The sequence below is a fragment of the Macaca thibetana genome, chromosome 2 (assembly GCF_024542745.1).
Source record: "Macaca thibetana thibetana isolate TM-01 chromosome 2, ASM2454274v1, whole genome shotgun sequence".
In the NCBI taxonomy this organism is placed as follows: domain Eukaryota; kingdom Metazoa; phylum Chordata; class Mammalia; order Primates; family Cercopithecidae; genus Macaca; species Macaca thibetana.
In genome coordinates this window covers 134,615,375-134,627,198 of record NC_065579.1, presented here as the reverse complement: position 1 = coordinate 134,627,198, position 11,824 = coordinate 134,615,375, and the positions used below count along the sequence as shown (strand labels likewise).

Genomic DNA, 11,824 nt, shown 5'->3' with positions numbered 1-11,824 from the left:
GTGTCAGCCAGGATGGTCTCGATCTCCTGACCTCGTGATCCGCCCGTCTCGGCCTCCCAAAGTGCTGGGATTACAGGCTTGAGCCACCGCGCCCGGCCCCCCTTGACATTTTCTATGCGTGCCCTTTTCCTCTGCTTTAGCTGGTGCGAACTTTGTCAGGGTTCAAATGACTGCAGCTCCCATGTGATAGTCCCTGAGATCACATGTAAAGGAATACCTATCCTAACCGTTAGAAGCCACTGAAGCGAATCTGGTGGCTGACTGTCTTCCTTACATGCCACCCTGACCTTTCTTGTTGGGCATGCAAGGCAGGACCAGAATGAGGCCACCTTGCATGACTCTTTTTTTTTTTTTTTTTTTGAGACAGACTCGACTTTGTTACCCAAGCTAGAGTGCAGTGGCATAATCTCGGCTCACAGCAACCTCCCCCTCCTGGATTAGAGTACTTCTCATGCCTCCGCCTCCTGAGTAGCTGGGACTACAGGCATGTGCCACTATGTCCAGCTAATTATTATTTTTTTTTTATTTTTTGGAGAAATGAGGTTTCCCTATGTTGGCCAGACCAATCTCGACCACCTGGCCTCAAGTGATCCATCCACCTCGGCCTCCCAAAGTACAGGGATTATAGACGTAAGCCACCGTGCCCGGCTACATCACTCCCATTCTAAGGAATTCGTTTAAAAATGCAAAGCCCACAGAAAGTTAATAATAAAGACATTACTGTTAGCAAGAAACTTTCGTCTCTGTCACCCCCTTCCCCCTCATTTCCCATATATGACATAGACTTCCTGTTCCTATGAGGAAACTTCCTCTAAAGCAAGTTTCTCAACCCTGTGAGGGCACTGAGGTACATTTGGAAATACGTGGAGGCAATTTTGGTTCAGTGACAGGCCCACCATTCAGAGATGCTGAAGAGTTTACAATGCATACAACAGTCCAACCAAGACCTGTCCTGCCCACCATACTAACAGCAACCGTTAAACACCCCACTCGGCTGTCATTCCTGCCTCAGATCCTTTTCCTCCCAACCCTAGGAAAGGAGTAACTTCTCTAATTGGTGTCTTTGGGAGAAGAAGTGAGCAGCGCAGCTCAGCCCCTACTGGGATGTATTCTTCGAAATCTGGAAACCCAAAGAGAGGGTGAACTAGGGCCTGCTCTTTGCTGGGTGATCAGCTGCCCAGGTAGGCTCTTCTCTGTTAGGAAGACCTGAAATCCATCTATACCAGACCCTGGTGGGAAAATCTATTAATGGCAGTGGGGTGTTACCAAGCCTTTTGGATCACAGTTCTGAAGTCATGTTTCCAGTCCCTTTTATCAGTGACAGAGATGACATTTTCATCTCCATTTGTTTGTCTCCCATATCTTATTGATCAATTGTTTTGAACTAGGAAGGGAATCAAGGAATGCTATTTAATTGGCTCCAACATGTAAAAAAAAGTTTGAGAGTAAAGAGAAAATATCACTGTATGTAAATGTTAGTAGGCTCTAGATTTTCCAGTGATTTTAAGTTTTTAAAATATGTCACAACCACTTAGATTTGTGTTATTCATATGGATTTCAGGACATCTAAATGGTATTTTTATTTTTTAAATTATGCCTAGTTTAACTACAAAACAGAATTGAGGCTGCTTTTAAAGAATGCATACAATTTTGTCAGATTTTTTCTTACTTAAAAATATAATGGAGTAGGAAAATAAGGATCCAATAATAAGATAAAGCCAATAAAGTATTAGTACACTAAAACGCATGCTCTTCAGTCTTCCACATTTATTAAAAGTAGGTGGCGAGCTAAACACTAAACTTCCTGGTGGACAAAGGAAAATCGAAAACACAATTATTTTCAAGAATAACTGGCCAGGTGCGGTGGCTCATGTCTGTAATCCCAGTTCTTTGGGAGGCCGAGGCGGGTGAATCATGAGGTTATGAGTTCAAGGCCAGCATGACCAACATGGTGAAACCCTGTCTCTACTAAAAATACAAAAATTAGCCAGGCATGGTGGTGGGTGCCTGTAATCCCAGCTACTCAGGAGGCTGAGGCAGGAGAATCACTGGAACCCGGGAGGTGGAGTTTGTAGTGAGCCATGATCATGCCACTGCACTCCAGCCTGGGTGACAGAACGAGACTCCATCTCAAAAAAAAAAAAAAAAAAAAGTAACTTTGCCCATTGAATATAAGATTAAAGTATATTTTAACTAATTATATATCAGTGTACCAGTCCTCAGGAGAAAGTCAAGGAGTATTGGCTAATGTCATGTATATAGCTCCAAAAACATCCCTAAAGAAAATGGAACAGCGAGTTAGCTTCAGCTCTTTCTTACGGGTTCCTTCAATGCAAGCCATGAGGATCATGCCAAATCATAATCTAATAAAAGGCCTCCTTCAGGGACCAAAGCAATCCAAGAAAATTGCCCTCTGATGGTCTGGCTTGATGCCCAAACTTACAAGATCTAGATTGTTTTGCCTTTTACAAACACTTTTGAATAGCAGCTATTATTTCCTGTATATGATAAATGTTTAGATTCTATTCTGCCAATACCCCATCATCCATACTAACAAGGTAATGCAAAGACATAAACCATTCCGAATATTGGGCTTTAAAACATTATTAACAAGCACTAGAAAATCTTCATGTTTTTGGCTTTGGATTGCACTTCTTAAATTTTTTTTTCAACAGAAGCAACTTACTTCCTCTATTATATTTTTCTTGGTAGTCTAAACCCCCAATGGATATGGAATGATTTCCACTGGAATAAGGCAATAAGTCATTATAACTTTTATTTATATTTAGTAAAAGGAAGTTTAAAAAAGAAAAAAATGGAAAATAATAAATAAAGCTTTCCCCTTGCTCAGTACCCAAATGACCATGTAGCATGTGTGGTATAGGAGGTACTCAGAGAGAGTTCCACAATGCTTAAGGATTGGAAAATGTACCCCTTTTGTTGTTGTTGTGGCTGCTGTTGTTCATCTGCTGTGTCGGACACTTCTTGAGCACCTCTTCAAAATTTTCTTGGCCCACTAAGTGTAGGGAGTCAGCTCCATCCACTGCTGTGGGACCAGTATCATGCTGGCACTAATATGGGCCTCACTGTACATCTCACTCTTCTGCTCTGGAACTTGGGAATCCTCTTTGAGTAAACAAGAAGAGCAGGAGTGTTTATGCCCATGAAGCCATTCTTGACCAATGGGACACAGGAGCTGATGGATAAATGCTTCTTTTTTGTCCTACAGATACATATTTCTGAAATGAACTCTGTGAGGCTCCCCAAAATATCCCAGTGAGATAGAGCACTAATCACCCTTAGCTGGAGTCATGGAGGGGCAACTTGGGAACAGGTTCTTGTATGGGTTTTCCATCCTGTGTTTCACTCCCCTGACCTGCATTTTTATTCCTTGTGACCGTATTCCCAAATGAACTATCTGCAAAGAAGACCTTACACTGGCCTGCACCTTGGGTGGGGGTAACCCAGCTAGGATATCTGCTTTGGTCATACTTTACTGTGTTCCCATGTATGTGGATTTACAGATTCTATCCTTCAATTTTAATAAAACCAACTTTCATGTAAAGAAAAATGAACCTCTGAAGATTCCCACAGCAAAGCTGCTGATTGAAGATAAACCGGGAATGTAAGCACAAGATGACAAGAAAATCACAAAGCTGATTCTTCTCTTACTCAAAGGATGAATTCCACATGAGCTACAGAGAAGAAGAAATAACTGGTGTAGCCTTAACAATAAATTAAAATAAGTTTTAAATATTTTTATCTTTATTTTATTCTTTTAAAATTGCATTTAAAAAACAAATTCCAGGTCAGGCGTGGTGTCTCAAGCCTGGTAATCCCAGCGCTTTGGGAGGCTGAGGTGGGAGGATCACTTGAGCCCAGGAGTTTGAGACCAGCCTGGGCAATGTGGCGAAGTACTATCTCTGCAAAAAATACAAAAATTAGCCAGGCATGGCAGCCTGTGCCTATAGCCCCAGCTACTCAGGAGGCTGAGATGGGGGAAATCACCTGAACCCAGGAGTTCAAGGCTGCAGGAAGCTGTGATTATGCCACTGCACTCCAGCCTGGGCAATAGAAACCCTATCTCAAAAAACAAACAAACAAAAAAAAGCCAAAGAAAATAAATTCCATATATTTTTAAAGTTCACAATGAGTGAAGTAGTCCATATATAATTTCTAAATAAACGAATATGCATATATGAGGAGCATGCACTCAACATTTTTTACTGATAGCTTGGAGACCACTGGTCCAAATAAATTCAAGGCTGATCTGAGTGCAATGGTGTTTACAACTAATCAATCACAACCAGTTACAGCTATCTTTGTTCCTTCTCCATTCCCATTGCTCCACTTGACTAGCCTTAAAACATATATAAAAATGAAATGAAATTTTTAAAAAAATTTTTAATTCAAATGATCTTACCTTTCCAGTTTCCTTATCAGCTTTGATTGGGTATAATAGGAGGTGAGCAAAACTGAGTCATTCATAAAAGTTTCCCTCAATAATCCACACTGATGAACAGAGCAGATTCATTGATAGATAAACAATTTCTTTTATTTTACATGTCTTTAAAAATTTTTTTTTGTACAGACAGTGAGCTGTGATCACACCACAGCACTCCAGCTTGAGTAATAGAGCGAGACTCTGTCTCAAAAAAACCTAAAAAGTGAATGATAAATAAATATAAAAATATTTGTCAGTGTACCTCTAACAATGCCTTTAGTAAATAAAAGGTAAAATCATAAAGTTTTTGGAGGCAAATATGGAAGAATATCTTCAGGACTCAAGGGTAAGCAAGAGTTTCTAAGGTTCAGAAGGCAAAATCACAAAAGAAACATTTGATACATTGAAATTTGTTTAAATTAAAAACTTCTGCTCATCAAAAGACAATTAAGAAAATGCACAGGTGGCCGGGCACGGTGGCCTTCGCCTATAATCCCAGCACTCTGGGAGGCCGAGGCAAGTGGATCACTTGAGGCCAGGAGTTCAAGACCAGCCTAGCCAACACGGTGAAATCCTGTCTCTACAAAAAATACAAAAGTTAGCCAGGCGTGGTGGCACATGCCTGTGGTTCCAGCTACTGGTGAGGCTGAGGCACAAGAATCGCTTGACCTCAGGAGGTGGAGGTTGCCGTGAGCCAAGACTGGGCCATTGTACTCCAACCTGGGCAACAGAGAGAGACTCTGTCTCAAAAAAAAAAAAAAGAAAGAAACAAAAGAAAAGAAAATTCACAGGCAAGCTACAGACTGGGAGAAAATATTTGCAAAACATACTCGTGACTAAGGACTTATATCTAGGATATACAAGTAATTCAATAATAAAGACAACTAATCCAATTTTAAAAGGGCAGAAGTAACATTTCACAAAAGATATAAAAATAGACAATAGGTCAGGCCTGGTGGCTCATGCCTGTAATCCCAGCACTATGGGAGGCCGAGGTGGGCGGGTCACTTGAGGTCAGGAGTTCGAGACCAGCCTGGCCAACATGGTGAAACCCCCATCTCTACTAAAAAAAAAATAACAATAATTAAAAAAAAATAATCAGCCAGGCATGGTGGTAAGTGCCTGTAGTCCCAGCTACTCAAGAGGCTAAGTCAGGAGAATTGCTTGAACCCAGGAGGCGGAGGTTGCAGCAAGCCAAGATGGTGCCACTGCACTTCAGCCTGGGTGACAGAGGGAGATTTTGTCTCAAAAAAAAAGCAATAAACACGTAAAAACGATGAATGATTTATTCATTCACTCTACAAACATTCACTGAGTATTATACACCAGGAGGTGGGAGCAGTTTTCGTGTGGGAAGGGGAGGGTGCATGCTGTTGAGCTGGACTGCAGGAGCTGGGGTAAGAGTTAGGAAAAAGAGGAGGGGCACACTGTCATACCCACAGATCCATTCAGTCTAATAGGGTCTTGGCTGGGTCTCTCTGAGACGGACCTGTGCGGACCTGCGTCCCTCCCTCCCCTTTGGGAGGTGGCGAGGGATAGAAAGCCCCTCAACTCTCAGCCTGCCTGAGCAGGGACTGGTATGTCTTCTAAAGGGCGAAGTGACTTTCACCCTGGGTTGCCGCCAGCACAACCAAGGAGGTGGCTGGACAACTGGAGGATGAACAGAGAGCCCATCCCCCACTGACCCGGAAATGGCCACCTTCAAAGGCCAAGACCACCGGTCCCAGGAAGACATGCTGACTTCGCTGGAATGCATGAAGAATAGCCTTCCAACCAATAACAGTTACAAGTTCAAAACCACCTAATCACATATGGGGACAAAGTAGCATTTAAAGATTTCTGGAGACATGACAAGTTCAATAGGTAGAGATTTCTTTTTTCTTCTTCTTCTCCTTCTTCTTCTTTTTGGCTTTGTTTTGTTTTCTAGACAGTATCTCATTCTGTCACCCAGGCTGGAGTGCACTGATAAGATCATAGCTGATTGCAGCCTCAAACTCCTGGGCTCATGCAATCTTCCTGCCTCAGTTTCTGGAGTAGCTGGACCCACAGGTGTGAGTCATCACACAGGGCTAATTAAAACAAATTTTTTTTGTAGAGATGGAGTGAGAAATGGGTGTTGGCCAGGCTGGTCTCAAACTCGCAGCCTTAAGCATCCTCCCACCTTGGCCTTCCAAAGTACTGGGATTACAAGCATGAGCCTCTGTGCCTGGCCTAAATGAGTGAAAATTTATAACAAGGTGAGGAAGTTGTGCACTTTGACAGAATTGATCCTCAAGGCCAGAAACATGTTAAAAATCCTTAAAAAGGTTAAACTCAAAAAACTCAGACAACACCCAGACTTCCCAAAGAAGTCTCTGATCTCTTATTTCCACTTCTTTATGGAGAAGCAGGCCAAGTGTGCAAAACTCCACCCTGAGATACGTAACCTGGACTTCACCAAGATTCTGTCCAAGAAATAAAAGGAGTTTCCTGAGAAGATGAAAATGAAATACATGGAGGACTTTCCAAGACAGAAACAGAGTTTGAGTGAAACCTGGCCCATTTCAGGAAGGATCATCCCAACTTAATCGAGAATGCCAAGAAGCCAGACATCCCCAAGAAGCTCAACTGTCCGACCCAGCAGCTGTGGTACACCCATCAGAAGAAAGAGTTTAGTGTATGTGTGTTTTTGGGTTTTGTTCTGAGACAAGGTCTCATTCTGTCACCCAGCCTGGCCAACATGGTGAAACCTCCATCTCTACTAAAAAAAAAAAAAAAAAAATTAAAAAAAAAAAATCAGCCAGGCATGGTGGTAGGTGCCTGTAGTCCCAGCTACTCGAGAGGCTATCACGGCTCAATGCAGCCTCAACCTCTCAGGCTCAAGCAGTCCTCCCACCTCAGCCTCCCTAGTAGCTGGGACTACAGGCACACACCACCATGCCCAGCCTATTTTTAAACATTTTGTGTAGAGACAGGATTTCACTATCTTGCTCAGGCTGGTCTTGAATCCTGGGCTCAAGCGATCCACCTACCTTGGCCCCTTAAAGTGCTGAGCTTACAGGCATGAGCCACTGTGCCTGGCCAAGAAGGTGTATCTTAAAGTGTGGCCAGATGCCCCTACAAGGAGGTGAAGGACTTTCTGGGGAAGTAGTGCTCTCAGCTCTCAGACAAAAAAAAAAAGACTGAAATGGATTCATGAGGCTCCAGGAGCAGTGGAAATAGTACAAGGAGATCATGCAGACCTATATCCAGGAGCACCCTGAGCCAAACATCTCTGAGGAGGGCCCCATCAAGTCCACCCTCACCAAGGCTGAACACCAGCTCAAGGACAAATTTGATGGGTGACCCACCAAACCACCGCAGAACAGCTACTCACTGTACTGTGGAGCTCATGGCCAACTTGAAGGACCTGCTCAACACGGAGCGCGTGATATGCCGTGGGGCCAGCAGTGGAAGCTGCTCTCCCAGAAGGAGAAGGAAGCCTAAGTGTGACCAGAAAACAAAAGATTATGAGGTGGAGCTGCTGCGTTTTCTCAGGAAACTGCCCCAGGAGGAGCAGCAGCAGGTCCGGTGGGAGGAGAGCGTGCTGAACATCAACAAGAAGCAAGCCGCCCACCCGGGCTCCAAGAAGCCAGCCCAGGAAGAGGGTAAGGAAGCCTCTGAGAAGCCCACGTGGCTTCTCGGTGGATGGAAATTGGCAGTCATCTCCCGGAGTCAGAAGAAGCACTACAAAAGCTGGCCAATGAGCAGCAAAAGCATATAAGGTGCACCTGGACCCCTGGGTTAAGGGTCTCTGTCCCCCAGTGGGCCATGTTCATCTGCCCCCAGGAAAAGCGGCAGCAGCTGCAGGATGAGCAGCCTGGGTTCTTGGAGGGCAAGCTGGCCTGCATGCTGGCCCAAAGGTGGAGTGACTTGTCTGAGAAGGGCAAGTACAAGGCCAGAGAGCAAGCCGGGCAGGGAGTGCCAGGAACTCAGCAAGCCGCCTGAGTCACCCAAGACAGCACAGGAGATCTGGCAACAGAGCATCATCAGCAACTACCTGGCCTGCTTTAAGAACGACCGGGTGAAGGCCTCGAAAGCCATGGAGGTGACCTGGAATCATAAGGAGGAGAACCTGATGTGAATTGAGAAGGCAGCCAAAGACCAAAAGCGATGAGAGAGCTGAGTGAGATGCGGGCACTTCTAGCTGCTACAGACTCTTCCAAGATGATGAAATTCCAGGGAAGAAGCAAGAAGCCTCGTGAACCGGAACCAGAAATTCTTCCAGGAAGCTGAAACACCTGCCACAGATGGAGCGCACGGTGGATGGAAATTGGCAGCCCTCTCCCGGAGCCAGAAGGAGCACTACAAAAAGCTGGTTAATGAGCAGCAAAAGTGTACAAGGTGCACCTGGACACCTGGGTTAAGGGTCTCTGTCCCCAGGACCACACAGCCTAGAAAAAGTACATCTCCAATAAATGTAAGAGCATGACCAAGCTGCGGACTCGAACTCCTCTGAGTCCAGACAAATGATCCTGCAGTCCAAGTCAGAGTCCTAGGAGGATGATAAAGAGGATGAGGGCCATGAGGACAAGGGTGGGGAAAACGTGTGAAACATGGCCCATTTCAGGAAGGATCATTCCAACTTGATCAAGAATGTCAGGAAGTCAGACATCCCCAAGAAGCTCACCCCTCCCCGCAACCAGCAACTGTGGTACACTCATGAGAAGGTGTTTTGTGTATATGTGGTTTTTTTTTTGTTTTGAGACAGGGTTTCTGTCTGTCGCCCAGGCTGGAGTGCAGTGGTGCGATCATGGCTCACTGCAGCCTCAACTCCCAGGCTCAAGTGATCCTCCCACCTCAGCCTCCCGAGTAGCCGGGACTACAGGCACATGCCACCACGCCTGGCTATGAGAATGGGGACTCCTCTGAGGATGGCAGGAACTCCTCTGAGTCAAGCAGCAAGGAAGGGGATGAGAATGAGGAGTATGATGAGGATGAAGATGAGTCCATGGGCAGCAGCTCCAGCTCTTACTCTTCAGGGAACTCCTCAGACCCTGAATCCAGCTGAGGCTCAGCCCCATGCTGGGGCAGCCAGGGAGAGCCCAGGAGCTCCCCTCTCCAGCTGGCCACCTTTGTTTCTCCCCCATGTCTATCCCCTCCCCACTGGCCTCCCCCACTTTCTTTCTTCCTTTCTTTCCTTTTTAAACAAAACGGGGATGGGGGCTGGAGGAGTCCAGGCCAGCACTCTGTGACATTAGCCCTGGGGGGTCCTCCAGGGAATGCAACCATCACACTGAGCCAGTCCCAGACCAGCTGGGCCCACCCCACCCACTTCTGCACTTGCGGTTCCAGCATGGATGATGGATGGGGAAATGCGGTTGGGGGTGAGTGTGTCCCGAAGAATTCAGTGAGCCCCTCCACACCTGCAGCCCAATGCAAGATGGGGTGGAAGCTTGGGGAGGACTCCTTTCTTCTCCAAGGAGCCTGCCACTGAGACCCCCAAATTAGAACTAGAAGCAGGGAACATGTGGGGAGAGGAAGGAGGTGTCTTTGAGAAAATAGGCACTGTCCTGATGTCCCTCTCCCCTACTCTCTGGGGAGCCACTCATGGGGGAGGGGGCAGAAGTGTCTTTTGTATAGGTGTATGTATATATTTTGTAAGCTCTGAGTCATCAATGAGACATTTCCTACCAAGTATATATATACACACATACATACATATACATACTCTACGTATATATACACAAACACCAAGTGAATAAGACAACAGCTGTGCTCCTAAGGGCCTCATTGTTGGGTGGGAAGTCAATTAAACAGAGTCCTGAAGCACAGTGATGAGCGCTATTATAAACTGCTGTATAGATTTTCATCTACACATACCTGCACATACATCTCTACTCACATATGCATGTACACATACTGTTTTTTCCTTTTTTAATTTTATTTATTTATTCGTTTATTTTTGAAACATAGTCTCACTCTGTTGCCCAGGCTGGAGTGCAGTGGCGCGATCTCAGCTTTCTGCAACCTCCGCCTCCTGGGTTCAAGCGATTCTCCTGCCCCAGCCTCCTGAGTAGCTGGGATTACAGGCGCATGCCACCACGCCTGGTTGATTTTTATATTTTTAGTAGAGATGGGGATTTCACCATGTTGGTCAGGCTGGTCTTGAACTCCTGACCTTGTGTTCTGCCTGCCTTGGCCTCCCAAAGTGCTGGGATTATAGGTGTGAGCCACCTCTCTCAGTCTTATTTTATTTCTGAGACAGGGTCTCACTGTGTCACCCAGGTGGGAGTGCAGTGGCACAATCGCAGCTCACTGCAACTTCGACTTCCTGGGCTCAAGCAGTCCTCCCACCTCAGCTTCTCCAGTAGTTGGGACCACAGTCACACGCCACCACATCAAGCTAATTTTTGTATTTTTTGGTAGAAATAGGGTTAGTTTCACCATGTTGCCAACAGGCTGGTCTCAAACTCCTGATCTCAAGCAGTGTATCCACCTTGGCCTCCCAAAATGTTGGGATTACAGGCATGAACCACCATGCCTGGCCTCTTGGCACTATTTTGACTGGGATGGAACTCGGGAAAATTCTTTGGTGCTCGAATGTTCTAAATACTTGATTTGGGTGATTACATTATATTTGATATTTATGTTTATGGTATTAAATTAGACCTCAGTAAACATTTTTAAAAGATAAGTTGCACATGCTTCTGCTCTCATGAATATGATAAAGTCATTAAAAGTACAGCATGTTAAAATTAACTACCATAGAGGGCAAAATACGTTCAAAGTGATAGACTTAAGAGAAAGTATGGCTAAGGAGATCTTGGAGGCGAAACCAGCTCCTCATCCAATACCTACATGAACTTGGGCATTGCTTTGTTTCTGTAAGCCTCATTTCCCTGCTCTGTAAAATGTGAGTCATGGTGCTTGCCTGCCAGGATTGTAGTGAGGATTAGATGGAATCCCTTATGGAAGGCACTTAGCGTAGTGCTTGGCACACAGCAGAGTTGAGCAAGTTTCAGCTCATATTATGATTATTCCTAAAAACCCTAACTCCATGGTAAGTATAAATCCTCACAGCCACAGTAGTCCACAAGCCTCAAGTGGGGCTTTCTTCTTTTTATTTTTAATTTTATTTATTTATCTATCTATTTATTTATTTATTTTTGAGACAGGGCCTTCTATGCTGCCCATGCTGGTCTCTGACTCCTGGGCTCAAAGGATCCTCCTGCCTCAGTTTCCCAAAATGCTGGGATCACAGGCATAAGCCACGGCACCTTGACCATAACTGAGCCTTTCCTTATTTTTTCCATAGGTCAACTTAATCTCTGATTGAGCCCTTGTTCGCTGTGTGGCAGAAAATAATTTTTTTTTTTCTTTTTGAGACAGAGTCTCTCTGTTGCCCAGGCTGTAGTGCAG

At 45.1% G+C, this 11,824-nt stretch overlaps 1 pseudogene; it reads left to right on the top strand.

Annotated features, from left to right (window-relative positions):
* The first annotated feature begins 4,763 nt into the window (after nucleotides 1-4,763).
* Nucleotides 4,764-9,473, top strand: LOC126949000 (nucleolar transcription factor 1-like; annotated as a pseudogene).
* Nucleotides 9,474-11,824: the final 2,351 nt, after the last annotated feature.